Source organism: Saccostrea echinata, unplaced genomic scaffold (assembly GCF_033153115.1).
Source record: "Saccostrea echinata isolate AGI-Se365-2 ecotype Australia unplaced genomic scaffold, CSIRO_AGI_Sech_v1 ptg000018l, whole genome shotgun sequence".
Classification (NCBI taxonomy): domain Eukaryota; kingdom Metazoa; phylum Mollusca; class Bivalvia; order Ostreida; family Ostreidae; genus Saccostrea; species Saccostrea echinata.
The window spans coordinates 521,044-540,360 of NW_026889767.1; positions in this window are offsets into that span (position 1 = coordinate 521,044).

The following is a 19,317-nucleotide window of genomic DNA, read 5'->3' on the forward strand; positions in this document are numbered from 1 at the left end:
GTTCGTTGTGGGGAATAGAATCTGCAAATAATATACAGTCTAAATGGAAAAGATTTTTAGACGACTGTTTTATCTTATGGGATGATGATGTCGACAAATTATCGGAGTTTTACGATCTAATAAACCAAATGAACTCGGATATCAAATTCACGATGGAAACAGATGATACGCAAATGCCATTTCTCGATGTTCTTATATCAAAAGATAATACCAGGTTAAATACGGATATATACTATAAGCCGACAGATACACACCAATATCTGCATTTCGGATCGTGCCATCCCCACCATACTAAAACGGCTATACCATATAATCTCGCAAGAAGGATCTGTACCATTGTGAGCAATATTAATACGAGGGATATCCGTTTGGAGGAATTAAAATTGTATTTATTGAGCCAAAAATACCCAGAGCAACTGGTAGATAATAGTATTATGAAAGCCAAGGAGTGTGATAGAACACAATTACTTTCAAACACACGACGTGCGAAGGACGGAGAAACTATACCCTTTGTTCACACGTACAATCCGAGAAATAAAAACATCAATTCAATTGTTTATGAATTAAATAGCTTACTTAGAGAGGATGAACAAACGAAAACTACATACAAAAACTGTCGTTTTATCAGCAGTAAACGTCAGCCTAAAAACCTTAAGAGAATACTTTGTTCCTCCCAATTCGCTGACCATAATTATACAGTGTCAAAGTGTACGGACCCTCGCTGCGGCACATGTGACTACATTACAGAAGGGACAAGTTATAGTTTTAACGGGCGTGAATTTAAAGTTAATGCCAACATGTCATGTGATACGAAAGATGTCATATACGCCATCATATGTCCTGGATGCAAAGAATATTATATTGGTGAAACTGGCAACAGTCTCCGTGCCCGTGTACGTGTACATAAGCAACACATCAGTACACCTGAATATAGACAAATCCAGTTAAGTGCACACCTGGAAACTTGTGGAAAAAAACGATTTAACATTTTCCCTTTTTATAAACTCAGATGTGCCAGTGATATCCAGAGACGGGAAAAAGAAAAACATTTTATTTGTATTCTAAAGCCAAAACTTAATAGTCTCTTATAAACTACCTATGATTTTCCCGAACTTTTTCATCATCATTGCAGTATTTTATCTATGACGTCACAATATAGACATTAAACGTTCCGCTTAGTTTAACGTCATAATCATTGTTACTATGTTACCGTTGTATACATTTTTGTAATGTAAAGCTTCTGAAGATTTTTAATGAAAGCGCTAAAGCTTTACGGAGGATTCTTGTGTTTTCTTTTTATATTTGTTTAATATATATATATATATATATATATATATATATATATATATATATATATATATATATATATATATATATATATATATATATATATATATATATATATATATATTGATTGTATGTTATTTAACGTCCCATTCGAGAATTTTTCACTCATATATAGAGACGTCACCGAAAATTACTGGTATATTACCGAAAATGTTCTTTATTCTTTCAATAAAATAATCTTCCTTTACCCTTTATTTAAATCACAGTAAAACACATTTATAAGAAAGGGTCAGGGACGGACGGTTTTGCTTCGTTTAAAGGGTAATTCGTTGTATTCGTTCAGTTCACAATATATTTCAAAGCCTCGGGGAATGAGATTAACTTCACTGTAAGCTTCAATTCATTATTAGCGTGTTCGCTATAAGCGTGTTTTATTCTACATGTAATGTAACATGGAAACGTACATCAGATCACCTGTGTGTGAAATTTATGTATCTAGAAGAATACTTCATTCATTTTTGTTTAAATACAGAAATAAACTTAATAATCGTCCCACCATCTAAAATATATTATCACATGTCATTCATGTTTACAAGAGACATGTGTGAAAATCGAATTCATTACAATTTCAATTGAACAATCACTTGAATACAAACACAAGCAACCATAGGAATCTAAATTGATGCTATTATAGACGGAACAATTAATTTTAACAATCGTACGACCGAAAAATAATGAATCGCTGTTTAAATGGGAAAAAAGATGATCCTCTCATCACACAGTCATACATATATGACATGACTTCACTTTGATCTTAAACTCTTAGTATCATCATTTGATCCAAACTAATTGCGCACCAATACTTAAATATGGGTACGAAGAGATTGGGGTACGAATGGGCCTAGCCCATGTGAGAAGAACAAGGTTCTTTATTTTAAAAATAATTATTAAGTATATTTATCTTATTCTTTGTATTTTAATTTATGTACTCTGATACCTAATTATCTAGTTTTCTATAAATCGTACATGTATTTCTTTTGATTTTTTAATGAAAATATCTGCGAACATTATTTTCTAAATTAAAGGAATCCTTTAAATAGAGTGTGTGGAATATGGACAAATATTATGTGATATATATGATATTTTCTATTGACGCCTACTTAGATCAAAATTACTTAGGTTTAATCATTAGAAAATGAAAATTGAAGACAATTTATAAAATACTGATATTACAAATCAAACAATGGACCTCTTTTGATTTTCTTGTTGAATAAGAAAATTCAGATGTTTGTAATAATATTATCCTTTGATATTATTTTTTTCTGTACGATTTCACATCTGAAAACGGAAAGCAAAAATCACTCTTAATATATTTTTTTAATTAACTTGTGATTGTCAACAGATTGTTACGAAAAGGGTGCACTTTTGCAATTAGTTTAAGGTTTCACAATTTTTCTGTTAGTTTGACTGAACTAAATAAATACTGTGAGACATTAGCAAAGACTGGTCTTTTGTCTTTTCAACCCACTGGCGTACTAGCTGAATATCTTTGTTATTCTTCTGTGCTTCTAACGTTAACAGACTTCTCGGTCTCCTCTTTATTCACTTTGGTGGATGACTTCACAGCTCTCACTAACTTCTTCCCAGTTAATGTCTTCACGGAAGGGTCAAATCCACACTGAGTGCACGGGAGAGTCAAATCCACACTGAGTGCACGGAAGGGTCAAATCTACACTGTGTGCACGGAAGGGTGAGATCCGCAATGAGTGCACGGAAGGGTCAAATCCAAACTGTGTGCACGGAAGGTCCAAATCCACAATGAGTGCACGAAATACTACTAAGGGCATCCACATTTCCGTGCTTTTTACCTGAATGGAACTCTATCTTTATGCCATAGGTGCCAAGCCATCTAGAAACTTACTGGCCTTCTGGTCATTGGTTCATGAATTTAAGCACCATGCATACGCGATCCGTAGTCTTTTTTTAGGAAGGAACGGCCTTCCGTGTAGATAATGGCGGAAGTGTTTTAAAAATCGTACAACAGTCAGTAACTCTTTTCTCGTCACACATATCTATTCTCTGCTTTGGTTAATGTGCGACTTGTATAAGCTATCTTGCGCTATTTTCCATCTATCTCTTGTTAAAGCACGGAACCTATACAGAAATAGCTGGCGTCTGTGTCCAGAATAAAAAGAACAGATGCGAAGTACCAATATTCGTGCAGAAATCAATCTGTTTCGAAGTGTTTCCAAAAAGTCTTGTGCCTCCTATGTCCATTGAAAACGCCCTTTCTCCTCCAGTGGTGTAAAGGTTTCGCTTCCAGGGCGAATTCTCTAATGAACCATTTATAATAACTGCACAACCCGAAGAATTAAGGAGCTGCCATCAGATACACTTGAAGGAACAGGTCATTAAGCAACCGCCTTATTCTTTACTGGGTCTGTCACAATGCTTTCTTTTCACATATGCCCGAAGTATGAAACTTTTGTGGCAAACAAGTTACAATTTCTTGCTTTCATTTTTTAGACCTGCTTTTTGCAGTCTATCGAATAACTTTCGACATTGCTAAGCATATCTTCGAATGATTTGCCAATAACTATTTTATCATCGAGATATACCAGGAAAAAATTCCACTGGAGACCTGCAAGAACTGTCTCTAATAGGTATATGAAGGTCGTAGGCTCACAGGTAAGACAAAAAGGCATCATATTAAATTCAAATAGACATTTGCGCGTTACAAAAGCGGTTTTACTGTTGTCCTTTTTTCCACGGACACTTGCCAGAATCCACTATTAAGGTCTAGGTCGGAGAACAAAGCATGTCCGGACGGATGATCAAATGTTTCTTCTATATTTGGGAGGGGATATGCCTCTTTAACTGTTACTGCATTTAGTCGCCTTTAATCAATGCAGAAGCGCATCAACCTATCTTTTTGCGCACTAGAACCACAGGTGATGCCCAAGGGCTATTTCAGAGTTTTATTACATTTATTCAAGCATTTCATTGAACTTTTTTTTCAATTTCTTGTATAACAGATGCAACGTATTCTCCCCCCGTTCTTCTTGCTTACTGGGTTTCCCTGTAAGATCAATATTAATTCTGTTTTTAACAACTGTAGTTCGACCTAGATCAAAATTCAAAGTAACATACAAATGCTGAAACCTATGAAATATTTTTTTAGCTTGCAAGACTTGTGCATCCGGAAGATTTTTTTGTTACATCGATCTAGTAGTTCTTGCACGTCAGATCGGAGTTCTACACTTTGATTTTTTATTGTTTCTTTTGCCTTCTCTTCATCAATAGCATACATTCCTTCTATATCTGTACCTGCAACATTGTGACGGTACATATTGTCGTTTTGTACATGTTGTCGTCGGCGACAATATGTACCTACCCTCACTGCACATACTGTAGTCCATCGGTACATATTGTCGCCGGCTGAAAAGTTACACATGTACATATTGTCGCTGGCGACATTATGTGCCTCACCCTCACTGTACATATTGTCGCCACACATATATTGTTGCTTACAGATTTCTTTTCTTGTTTTTTAGTAATTTTGTGAATGTAATTGGTGTGTGAATCACACTGACGTGTCTCGTATGTTATTTCATGCAGCGTGTTGTGACGGTACATTTTGTCGCCTTACTTTACATTTAAATTTTGTACAACCTGAAGTCATTTTTTAAGGACAATAATCTTTTTTCTTACACGAAATGAATGAAAATAAAATTATAAGGAATGAATTTAATAGCTACCCAATTTATACAGTATAAAGTGGGTTGGAACAGATAACGCTTTTATTTAAACTGCTTCGCAGTTTATAAAGCGTAAACTGCCCCAACCCACTTTATATCGTATAAATTGGGTAGCTATTAAATCCATTCCATAAGTAAAACTTTAATCGCCCATTGTGGCCCAATGTACCCTTGGCCCAGTTTGATTTAAAGATACTTTGAATCTGTACTACCTGAAGATGCTTCTATTTAAACATCACTAATCACTGGCCTACTAGTACTGCTGCTTTTCAATGGCGGATCCAGAAATTTCAGAACGGAAGGGGTGGGGTGCACGGTTCAGTATTGTTTTTGAAAAGCAAAAAATAAGTCAATTGTATGTAAAGGTGTGTTACTGTATATGTTAAATAAATTATGACATTTTAGCTATAGACTAAATTGAGAGTATAATTATTATTCAAGTTTTTTACCAAAACCACAAAATAATCAAATCACCAAGCGGGGGTTGAGAAGGGGGGGGGGGGCGGGGGCGGGGGCGTTGCGCCGGTGCTTCATTTGTCTTTGGTTTTTTAAGAAGATTTTTAAAGATTTTCTGTATATATTCCTATGTATAACTTTGATTGCCCATTGTGGACTTATCCTACCCATGGGGTTATGACTTGAACAAAATTAATTTTGTTTTTGTTTGTTTGTTTGTATAATGTCCCTCTCGAGAATTTTTTATTCATATGGAGACGTGACCATTTGCCGGTGGAGAGCTGCAAATTTAGACCTATACTTGGCACACAGGGTCATTGACGGATCTTTTTCGTACCAGCACCTCAAAATTGAACGTACGCTATGTAATGAAGCTTTCACATTAGTATCTTCTGACCCAGTAGTTCTTTGAAAGAAGATTTTGAAAGATTTTTTTTCAAATATTCTATGAAAAACTTTGTGCACCTTTTGTAGCCACACCCTTCCGCCTAGGTACATGATCTGAATTAAAGTGAATCTACACTTCACAATGAACCTTTCACATAAGTTTCATTTTTTTTGACACAGTGGTTCTTGTAAAAGATGTCACTAAATTTTCTGAACTCCTTCCCTTGAAAGAGAACATGACCCTTCATTTGAACAAACTTGAATCCCCTTTATCCAGGATGCTTTTTGACAAGTTTGGTTGAAATTGACCCAGTAGTTTTTGAGAAGAAGCTGAAATTGTGAAACGTTCACAGACGGACGGACGGTCAGACAAAATGTGATCAGAAGAGCTCACTTGAACTTCCAGTTCAGGTGATCTAAAAATTAACCCCAACACCAATTTTATCGGCACATGATTGTATATATAAGAATAACCCAAAAAATAATTTCCAAATAATCATTACCATTGAACCGAAAAAAAAAAACAAACAAACAAAAAACCGAAACATGTACATGTAATCAATCTCCATGTATATATTAAGAAAAAAGAATAGGCTGACTCATCATATATCTGATGAATTACGGTATCTTGACATACATGTATCATAGTGATGTACGTCAATTCTGGAAAAAAAAAATTTGACCAAAAAGTTTTCTTCCTACAGTACTGCTAGTAATGCTGTCTGTCTCCTCCGTGTGTGTGTGTGTGTGTGTGTTTGTCAATCTCTTTTTCCTTTCTCAAGTAAATATTCGTCAAAACAATATATCGCCGACAATATGTGCCGGTGCTTGACTGTACATTTTGTCGACCATTATGCAGGAGGAAAATAAGGCTCGTCTTGGTACATATTGTCGCCGGCGACAATATGTACCGGTGGACAACAATGTGTGCAGTGAGGGTAGGTACATATTGTCGCCGACGACAATATGTACAAAACGACAATATGTACCGTCAAACATTTGTAATATTCATAAGCCATACAGGCACGGCTCTGCCACTTCTACCAGTGTTCTGTTTTGCTAATTTTACCTTGTTCTACCAACCCTTCTGCAGAAATTTTGCCTCTGGCTCGACAATGTAATCTGAGCCTCCAAATGTATTCTGCCCTGGAATTCTAGCTTTAACAACTACTTCACTCCTAGAGAAAAAAATATCATTGGCTGCAATGACTCGTACGATGGTTTCCTCATTTTTTGTATATTTTGTATTTTACTAATTTAGCATGTACTACATGTACATGTACATATCTCATAGCAGTCTTTTTATCGCGCTTCGTACCTCCTTTTTAGGACACTGATTGACAAATACAGTGCCCTTAAGTGTCTACAAGGAGTTTTGATTCTTCATGTTCACTGGCCTATTATTCTGTCCATAATGGGAATTCTTACGCACAGATAGAAAATATGTAAGTAGACAAGTATCTTTTTAAACATTTCAAAATACGAAGATAGTTAAAAATTTTAAATAGCAAGTTTAATTTATCACAATATATATGGATGCGGAAAATTGCATACTTTTCACGACAACCTCAAGAACAAAAAAGTCATGTTTAGAAAAAAACTTAATTCCATTAATGAAGTTAATACTAAAACCTCATGTCCTTCATTCTATTTATTTGCCGTAGAAATATCGGAAGGTGAAGATTACCTCATTATTGCACTGAACATTGTTAATCTAGACCTAAGCACGATAAAAACGCTTCATGTTTACATTTCTCGAGTACGGGAAAACCAACTATGACCTCACAAGTAAGATAAAGAAGCGAAATAAAATACAACTACATAAAATTTCCGCTACCAACTTATGAAAAAATATATTTTGTGTTTCTAGTTTTACAAAATACCCCACCGTGCATTGATTATAAAATATTTTACGTTATAATACCGCCTGTGTAACTACCTAGTATGCTCTTTCTGAACAAACAGATCGTTATTGTCTTGTTGGATATGCAGTGTGGGGGAAAAAGTGGAGTGGATCAATCTATTTCAATATTTGTTATATATTGAAATAAACGTTAAAAATTTATTTTTTTTTTACAAGAATTTAAAAGAAAAGCAAACGCACTTACATTAACAAAGATCATGTATCCTCCCCCTTAAAACTTTCTGCTCACTCTCCTATAATGTAGGACCCTTTTCTTGCGCTATCAGGCCATGCGTCCTTATTGAAGCCCCTGTGCCGTTCACAGTTTTGTACATGTTCCATTTGCCTCTGCTTCAATACATATACAAGCATCATTGCTCATGGTGTTTCCACCTGCGCTAACTTGCATCTGAAGTTGATTTGTTTGAGTTTTGGACAATCCCAACGAATGTGCTCTTTTTCCTTCCAATAATAACAAATCACTTGTTTTCCTGAATGGCGACTGTGATGTTGTTTGCCTTTGCCTCTAGTTTTGATTGTGGATCTGTTTTCCAATTTATCTTACTGGGTTTGTATCTTTGTCATCCGGACTACAGATGTATTAGGTTCTGAAGGCTGTGCGGGTTTTACATGATCGCATTCTAAACTCTAACTATACTTTGCAAATTTCCTTCACTCTTTGGACGTTTTTTTTTTTTATTAACATCAAACTCTAGTGGAAGGCTTACATTTCAGGTTCAATTCCGGAAGTTTTTTTGCGCTTACGCTGGCCTCATCGTGACTTGTTCGGTTTTTGTGCTTTTCTCGTCCACTTGCTTTAGTAATACTGTTTCATTAGATGAAGATGATTTTGAATGACTCTGGCCTCCACTCGCACCATCAAGTTTCCTAATTGCACGCTATCTAATGGAGGAGAGTACTGTTATGTTGAAATTGAAACCGGGTTTTGTTCATTATACTATGTACATGTATATGCGCATGAATACCAAAGGTAGTTCTATTTATAGCGTTCTTTTGAAAACATGGGTTGTGTTAGTCTACGTTGCAACACTTTTTTTCTGGCGATGAGGAACACCAACCATCTCTGGGGTGTCTAATAGGCAAGGTAGGGGCATTTGACGAGACGGTAGAAACATGGTAATTATATACGGAACGTCTAGACTTATTCTTATTCAACGGAGTTGCTGTTCAATTGTTTTATCTGTTGCTGCAATTTCGGGAACACATTGAACGATTCCCACAAAAAGATATAATGGTCTGTGGGATAAATAACGAAATCGTACAGAAAAAGTTATTAGCAGAACCCATCCTTACATTAAACAATACATTTAAAATTGCACACGCAATGGAAATGGCCGGCGGTTAAATTAAGAGAACAGCGGAATACATCACCAGTGAACAAATTTATCAAAACAGTTGGGACCTCCCAAAACTACACGTTCAAAACAGAAATTACCCCAAACCCCGTAAAAAGCAATCGTCTTTGTTTCAGATGTGGTTGAAATCACACAGAAGATAAGTGTAAACATTTTTCAACAGCGTTCAATTTCTTTCATAAGAAAGAACATCTTGAAAGAGCGTGTATGAAATTCAAGGAGTCTACTAAGGTACATGATTTTGATAATTGTAATACAGATTTTGACGGACACGAACATAGTGAACAAGTACTATATCACTTTGGATTGTATTCTGTGTGTGAACACTCTAATTCCAGCTATGGACCAATAGTGATGCAACCACACCTATCTTGAAAGTGTATTCCAATGGAAGTGGCCGCTGGTTTTGCAGTTTCTCTGATATCTGTGTCAATGCTGAAAAAATACTCACCATGTCATATACTCAGAAGTACCGATGTCCGCATTTAGACATACTCTGGGTAATAGATACATCCATCTGGCAAGGTTAATGTTGATGTAAACTTGAATCAACAGTCATCAAACCTGGAACTCATTGTTAAGCATCAAGATGGGCCAGCATTACTTGGTCGTTACTGGCATAAGTTTTTTTTCTTTTGGACTTGCAAGAAATCAAGTCGATGCCGAAAGTTGATTCTACCTCGTGTTAAACACAGGAACAGGAACTTCTAAAGAAATATCATAGTGTTTTTGAAGCGGGGATCGGTAACCTGAAAAAAAACTTGACAGGAAGACTTACACTACAGGAAAATGCAAAACCACGGTGCAGAAAGGCACCTGACCTACCGTACTCGAGCTCGAACAATTGACTCAAGAAGAGATCATTACACCTGTAGAGTTTAGTGATTTGGCGACACCGATTGTGCCTGTACTAAAATTAAAAGAAGCGGTAAAGTTCGGATCTGTGGGGAATATAAAGTAACATTTAATCCTGTGATTAAGGTTTAACAGCACCCCTTTCCCAAGATTATTGACATCTTTATATCACTATCAGGAGGAAAGAATACACAAAGATATATCTTACTAATGGCTTACCTACAAAGGAAGATGACAGAACAGTCGAAGTACTTGCTTACGATCAATAGACAGAAAGGATTATCGCTTCAACAGATTTCCTCAGTCGGCAGAGCAGTCGCTCCGTGATCGGAAGGTTGTGTGTTCGAATCACGACCGCGACTGACCTAAGTCGATAAAAAATAGGAAGCAAATGTTCCTTCGCCAAGCGCTCGGCACTGTGAATTGAAAGTTGGGGGTCCCTTGGATGAGACCTTAAAAACCGAGGTCCCGTCTCACGGTAGGCGTCGACACGATAAAGGACCCTCACTGCTCAAAGGCCTTGAGCGCCGAGTAAAGGTGTAAATTTGAAGCCCATCACCGGTATATGGGGACGTCTCTATATGAATGAATAATTCTTGAACGGGACGTAAAGCAACACACAATCAATCAACAGATTTCCCTTTGTTATAGTTTCTGCACCTGCAATATGGCAACGTGCATAGAGATCAGATCCTGATCAACACTCCTAAACCAAAGTGCGTAAAAGATGATATGATTATCACTGGAGAAAATGATGATGAACGTTTAAGGAATCTGAGTGCAGTATTTCAGATACTTGAATACTATGGACTGAAGGCAAATTTAAGAAAATGTGAATTTTTCAATAAGATTTCCTACTAGGACGGTGTAACGACGAAAAGTGACTCCCGTTGAATATTGACCGGGGGTCATTTTTCTACGTAGAAATTTGACCCCCTGGTCAATATTCTACGTAGAAAAATGACCCACTTTTTTGTAGAAATTATGGCCATTGGGGTCATTTTTCTCCGTGTGGGTTGTAGAAAAATGACCCCGTAGAATAATGACCCCATGTTATTTTTAATGCAAAAAACTGGTTTTGGTAGGAACATTCTTGTTAGGCAAATACGTAGGGGTAAAATCACGCAGCCTAAATGCTTAAAAGTTTAAATAACAAAAGGTTATACTAAACCCTACATGTACATCAATAATACAAGATGATTTATCCCATTAAAGGAAAACAAATAATTAGGCAATTATGATGTTCGATGACTGTAAGAGCAAAAATACACGTGTTCTTAGATTTGTTTTATCACATTTTATAAAATAAGTTTCCACAGTCGTCATTTAAAAAACAAGATTATTTACTTAGCTGGTGTCAGAAAGAGAAACTTATATATGGATAAAAAATGCATGGTTACTGTGTATAATTTTAATGATCCTCTTTAAATTTTACTCTGGGTAAATAATGCAAAAAAAAAAAAAAAAAAAAAGAATGAAAATAAAGTCTCAAGCGGTTTTTTTCTTCAGAAGTTACAAGAAAGATTAATGTTTTCGAACCCTACCCAAGTTAATTTGCATGAAAAAAAGAACAATTGTTAAGAAAATGAAAAAAAGATCTCATATATACCTTTGATTTTCTAGTATAAAACTCATAAAAATATAAGGAAGATTAAATTTGTGTAAAAATAACAGACAGGACTAAATCAATATTCCTCTGATATTCGATCTCAGGGACACCAAAAATGGTTAGCTCAAAATCTTTACCAATGTCTTTTGTTGTTTGCTAGTGTCAACAAAGCCTAAACAAAATGAGGCTTTTTATATAAAAAAAAATAGATTAATTAATAAAAGAGGTATTTGGTATACTAAGAATTAGCATAAGTTTATACACAGTAGAACGTATTTTCCTTTTCTAGTTACATGTAATTATTTTTACCAATAAAAAAAAAAAACGAATGTTGCATTGTGAAAAAGCTTCTCTGCCTAATTTACATATTATTTTTTCCCTAACTATGATTGGCAATATTAGCACTATTGAAGTTGCATTTGCAAAGAACATACAACTGTGCCAAAAATATTGTAACACATATTGTGTTCGAATCAAGTACGTGATTCGTGTCGGCGTATCTATAGTGGTAAGTTTTGAGGGAGTGGGTAACGTGGATGTAACCCACTCTTTATATTTGCTAGCCTATAGAAAAATAATTTGCCATTTTTTTCCTATACACAAATTAAGCGATCTTGCTGTGTGATACGAGGTTTTAAAAATATAAGTTTTTAGGATAAAAAAAAAAGTTTTAAAAAATCTGATTTTTCTAACATCAAACATTTTACTTATAAGGAGTTACATAATGCGTATATATGCATGATAAGGTAGAGTATACATGTACCTATATATAGATCAAGGAAGGGGAGTATATTGACAATCGAAAGGCACCCCTAACAAAAATTTACTATTGTAAACTATACTTAACTATAGTTTACTATTATTTACAATAGTAAATATTTTGATTAACTATGAAACTTAGTTTGGAACTTTTTTGAGATTTCAAAGCTGAAACTTTCTTAAAATTAATATCAGTAATGTAAAATTTTGGGATGATATATTAATATACAAGAAATACGAAGGGGTAATCAAAAAGTTCACGAACTAATTGAATTACTTCTATAAAAGAAATAAAATCAGGTTTCAGTGTTTATTATTTTTTAAAGTGGTCTTCGATTCTAATATACATCTGCCGCTGTTCTGCCCATGCGCGAATCACGTGATCCAGGCGGTCACGTGACATGCTACGGAGCGTTCTGTTCACAGAAGTGAAACGATTTTTCCGAGTCTTATATTTCTTGCCATGCAAGTTATTTTTTATAACAAGAATAGTCCATTTGTCAATGGCCAAATCTCGGCAATAGGATGGGTGGATTAGGATATCTTTTCTCAGAATGAGCATGGTGACCATCTCAACCCGACTCTTTTGTATTGGGTGCGTCGTGTATCCATTGTGGATAAAGTATGGGCGCCTTCTTTTTATCATATATTGTATGTTTAAATTCTAAGGTAAACAATATTTTAGGGATTTAATAATTATATTATTGTTAAGATATTCAACTATTTTTCAACTGTAATTTGGTGATCTTTCGTTTCAAATTGCTCAACTGAAGATACATCGCTTCCCTAGCTTACTTTCACTGGGAACCAGAACAAACATCATTTTAACCACCTCTCTTCCTTCACTTAAACAATTATTCCAATTAATGATTGAACTTCTGGCAAGTCTTTTGTCTTTATGAATCTTGTACAACTTATTATATGCTACTTCAAAGGAATTTCCAAGATAAACGTTAAACTTTAAAGCCATTCGATGCTCAAGTACGACTGAGTCAACCATTTTTTGTTACGTCATCTACATATTGAGTTATTTTTATATTGTGAAGTCACAAACGTGGGACAAACATCTGCTATTTACAGAACATGTTTATGACTAAATGTGGGCCAAATTTCATTTTGATCTGAAATGTGGTTTTGTAAATAAAGAGATAGTTCACGAACGTTTTGATCCCCTCGGAGTTCCCTAAAATATAAATAAAATGTACACATATAAATTATAAAATATAGGAATCATATATAAAAAAAATACTTTGATAGCAAAAACTTTGATAATGCATTAAACTATAGTTAATTTAAGTAAACTATAGGTTTTTTTGTTAGAGACTATTAGTGTTTTTCAACTTTTCAACTTTTTCCAACTTTTTGCTCGTACTGTATAATACTTTACAATTTGTTCTGTTATTTCTTACATTATTTTGGCATCTAAGAGGGGAGATCATTATACAACTTTACTTTTTCATGTAAAGAATATTTTTATAAGATAAGGTTTTTTGGATCTCCCCATTTATTGTCTTGTTAATACTCATTGTTATTCTCAATAAATGACAATTCACACAAATATTGTGTTCTGCTATTTAATCTGGGAAAGAAAGCTGTAGAAATATTTGGAACAAAATAATATCTTATCAACATGTATTGCATAAATAGTGTTTCATAGTTAACGTTATTTAGATACATTCTTTTTTCTCTACAATACAGATAATATAATTCTACAGTCAATAAATGCATTGTAAGTAAACAAATTACAGGAGAAACAAGACATCTATGAGCCAGTTGTCTCTAGTGATACCCCACCCGCACAGACAGACGGACAAGATTTGTACCAAAATGAATACCACTGTATACCATGCCCAACCAAAGAGTGTGTTAAAATTTTCAAGCATCTGCGATGAGTTGTTGCAGAGAAAACTGCAACAAAAAAATAGTTTCGGACAGACAGACAGACACAAACACTCCCCGTAACACACAAAATTCACAGGGTAAAAGGTATATACCCCCCATTTCCTTCGTAGCGGGGTTATTAATTTTAATGTAATGTTTGGATAAGGGATGTCAATTTTGTCAATAATTCATATTCGAATATTCAATGAAAGTATTCGAATATATTCGAAAAAATAAATAAAGTCTGTATTATTTTAAATATGCATCATCCTACAATCATGAAAGGTTTAGCGTAGGTATACTTATCTTGGAAGTAAAATTGTATGAAGACTTTTGTAAGTGTACAATAAGAAGTTCCATTTGATATTTGTCAATGTTTGAATTAAATAATTGATTTAGACGTAGAAAAGTATAATTTCAACAAATGAAATATATGTTTTTATAGTAGCTCCAACTGAGGAACCATTCGTCTTACAAAAGGCAAGATAGTCGTAACGGTATACTGTTTAGATTTTATTACATGTAATGAATTACGCAGCTCTGTTAAGGCTGCATAAAGGGGGCGGGGCCTAATTTATACGGGAAATGTCTACTGTGACATCACACAAGTATAACAATTCCTCAAAACAACAGAAAATGAAACAATTTGCGGTTTTAAACTGAATAAGAGTGTTGAACTACATCAAAACTTACCACTGCATTCATTTTTGTCGCTAGTTAAATCCTACACGGCAAGATATAAACAAGTCACTGATCGCAATGCACTTGTCGACATGACGTCATCATGGTAAAATTTGATGCATTTTATGTGCAGTAAGAGGCGGATCAAGAAATTCTTCCACAGTGAAAAACGCATTTTATTATTAAACAGAATATTATTTGCAAATGTTAGGAAGACCATTGTTACAAAGCTGAAACCTTTGTTTAGTGCCATTCTTTAAAAACTATCGAGGGAGTGTATTAATTTAATTCTACCGTGTTTTTATGTACAGAGTGTGCATATTTCACTCCGAGGTGCCTCATTAAATCGCCTTTTCGCAAGGGCATACACTTAATAGATCTTGACCATTTTTTGAATATGCATAACGGGAACATTCCTTAACTTAAAAAATGCTGCTGCTTTCCTGAAATCGAGAGCTTTACTAAATAAATAAATAAAATACATGGTAAAGGTCACACATATTTCGACTAGAGCCAAATAACTTGAAATTTAAACTAATAAAATGCGAATTCTATTTAAAGCAGCAGCACTTTTCATAAAGTACAAGTTATGTAGATACAATTTATTACTGAAATTTTTAATTCTAACTAGGGTATGTCCTTGCGATATTGAAATTTGTTTATGACCTACATACGGTACACATTACATGCATTTATCACGTGACTGTCAAATGATGTGACGAAACCAAATTCTGTACAGAGCGGGATATGCACTGTTATTTCAATTAAAGTTAAAGTCATGTGATAATATAGTAGTTTTACAAAAATAAATTCAGTTTAAAAAGGTATGTATTTATGCACGTTTATATTTCGTTGATTTATTCGTAGTACGCCTTAACAGTCCTGTGTACAATTATCTGCCTAATACATGTAAGAGATATGATTGTAATCTTTCATACAATGTAAACAAATGTTTCCATAGACAGTTTTTTTGCTGAATGCCATAAATTTCCCGATAATGAATATAACCCGAGATAATCAAGTAATTTACAAATTCACCCTTTACAGTAATAATAACAGACTAATTCTATCGAACATTTATTCAATGATCAATTAGTTTATACTCCACGCCTTTTAGACATTCTAAGATTTCATTTTGTTATCAAAACTATGAAAGTACGTTTTGTGTTGCACATAAAGCATCATTGTACAATTCTTTAACACCTTACTCAAAACAAAATACATGTAATTTAGTAGGTCTTAAAGATAAGAAAGTAGTGAAAGACATCAGGCGATCGAAATTGATCGCCAGTAAATTAAACAGGGATAATCCCAGCACTGTTCTTATCAAAATTTATTGATAACAGTACTTCTTTTTATGAAATCTGAAAAACACCGAATATTCGAATCTTAAATTCATATTCGAATATCAACTCATCGAATGAATATTCGAATGTTCGAATATTCGTTGCCATCCCTAGTTTGGATAAATGAACTAAAAGAGGGAAAAAGATATTACATGATATTAAAAAAGAAGCGGTAACTACAGTTAATGATAGCATCTCCATATTGGACACTTCATATGCCATGCTTTCTCTAATTTTTTTCCTTGTACATGTATAAAATAATAATACAATACGTTTTTTGTTTCAATGCATTGGTGTATCCAGAATTTAATACATGTAAAAGGTGGGGTCGAGGCAGGTTGAAAGCGGGCACAAATTTTAAGCTAGAAGTATGAGGCCACAAACTTGTCCTTTAAATGGCTTTCGACAACATCCATCCCATACAGGTATATCGTTGACAGAAACACATGTCATTTTTGGAACAAAGCTTGTGAGAAAAAACAAAAACAAAACAAAACCAAGGGAAAAAACCCAAAACGGATTTATATATATATATATATATATAAATATATATATATATATATATATATATATATATATATATATATATATATATATATATATATATATATATATATATATATATATATATTATAACATACCACGTACATTGCATTGTATATGATGCTAGCATTGAGAAGTGGCGTTAAAGATGGGGCCTTCACCGACCCTCCCCAACCTCGGATTAACGCATATTACATCTCATTTCTAAAGTTCTAATTATAAAATATAGTGAAAAAGTAGGGGGTCAGATTTCTAGGGGGGTCATTTTTCAACGTGTGTGGAGTCGTAGAATTACCGGCCTGGAAGGGTTTTCTACGGTCGAAAAATGACCCTACTTGCCGTAGAAAATTGACCGGGGGTCTGTGACGGTACATATTGTCGTTTTGTACATATTGTCGTCGACGACAATATGTACCTACCCTCACTGCACATCTTGTCGTCCATCTGTACATATTGTCGCCGACTGAAAAGTTACATATGTACATATTGTCGCCGGCGACATTATGTGCCTCACCCTCACTGTACATATTGTGGCCCCATAGATACTGTTGTTTAAAGATGTCTTTTGCTGTTTTTTGGTAGTTTTGTGAATGTAATTGGTGTGAGAATCACACTGACGTGTCTCGTATGCTATTTTTGCAGCGTGATTGTGACGGTACATTTTGTCGTCCTGTTCATATTGTCGCCGGCGACAATGTGTACCTTCCCTCACTGCGCATATTGTCATCTATCAGTGTTATTGTATATGTTAAGTTAATTATTTAATTATGAAATTTTACCTGTGGACTAAGTATATACAAGTTAAACAAACAGAATTTACCAAAGCAAAAAAAAAAAAAAAAAAAAAAAAAAAAATCAAACCAACAAGCGAGGGGGGGGGGGGGTTGCTACATCTGTCTTTTGTGTTTGAAAAGATTTTTAAAGATTTTCTGTATATATTCCTATGTAAAACTTTGATCATTTTACATTACATTACATTACATTACCCCTGGGGTCATGACTTGAACAAAATTGATTTTGTTTTTGTTTGTTTGTTTGTTGTAAAAATGTGTTGAAATTGACCCAGTAGTTCTTGAAAAGAAGCTGAAATTATGAATAGTTTACAGTCAGACGAACGGTCAGACAAAATGTGATCAGTAAAGCTCACTTGAACTTCCAGTTCAGATTATCTAAAAATGTTATTTTTTGCGTTATTCGTATATTATTATTAACAATAAATTATGTTTACAATATTATATCCGCACATGATCGTATATAAAAATAATTTCCAAATAATCATTACTACTGAACCAAAAAAAAAATACCTCTATTCAATCTCCAAGTATATATTACAAGAAAAAAAAGAATAGCTGATTTATCAGATATCTCAAGAATTACGGTATCTTGATATGTCATAGTGATGTACAACAATCCTGGACACAATTTTCTGACCAAAAAGTTTTCTCCCTACAGAATTGCGAGTAATGCTGTCTGTCTCCCTCCGTGCGTGTGTGTGTGTTTTTCAATTTCTCTTTCTTTTCTCCAGTAAATATTCGTCAAAACAATATATCGACAACAATATATACCGACCTTGACTGTACATATTGTCGCCGGCGACAATATGTACCGATGGACGACAATATGTGCAGTGAGGGTAGGTACATATTGTCGCCGACGACAATATGTACAAAACGACAATATGTACCGTCACAGGGTCATTTTTCTACGGAGAAATTTGACCCCCCGGTCAGTATTCTACGGGGTCACTTTTCGTCGTTACACCGGCCTTCACAAATCCAGTACAAAAACAGACACAGGGAGTGAAGCTCCAGGTCCAAACAATGTGAAAAGATACTTCTTCGGACTTGTGAATTATAATCATCGCTTTCTACCAAGTATGTCAACAGTTATTGGGCTTTTAAGACGGCTACTTCAGAATGACAAAAAAATGAAGTGGTCTTCTGAGTGTGAAAAGGCATTTGTGCATGTAAAGAAACTTGTATTCTAAATTGGTTTTGTGTCATTATGACCCAAAATTAGCTATGTGTTTATGGAAATCGACGCTTCTCCTTATGGCATAGGAGCTGTGAATTCCTATGTTTTAGTAATGGCAACTTTCGTCCAGTAGCTTTCACGATCTTCGTCAAAGAGTAAAAAAGGATATTCACAGATAGACAAAGAAACACTTGGAATATTGTTGTGAGGTTTGTTAACGTTGTAATTGAAATATGTTTGTATATTGTTTCATCATGCATATATTAAGTAACATCAAGAAACATCTGGAACATTCCGGAGTGGTCAACATGTATGATCATTTTTTCTAGAACATTATTGAATTTCGTGTATGTCCAGAATGTGCAAGTAACATCTTGTATTTACAATTTGTAGAATTTTTCTTGATTTATCTTAATGTATAAATACACTGTCAATTGTACATGTATGCATGGGTAAGATTTCGCACAAATAGACTGGAGTACCAAAGACACGAGTACAAAGA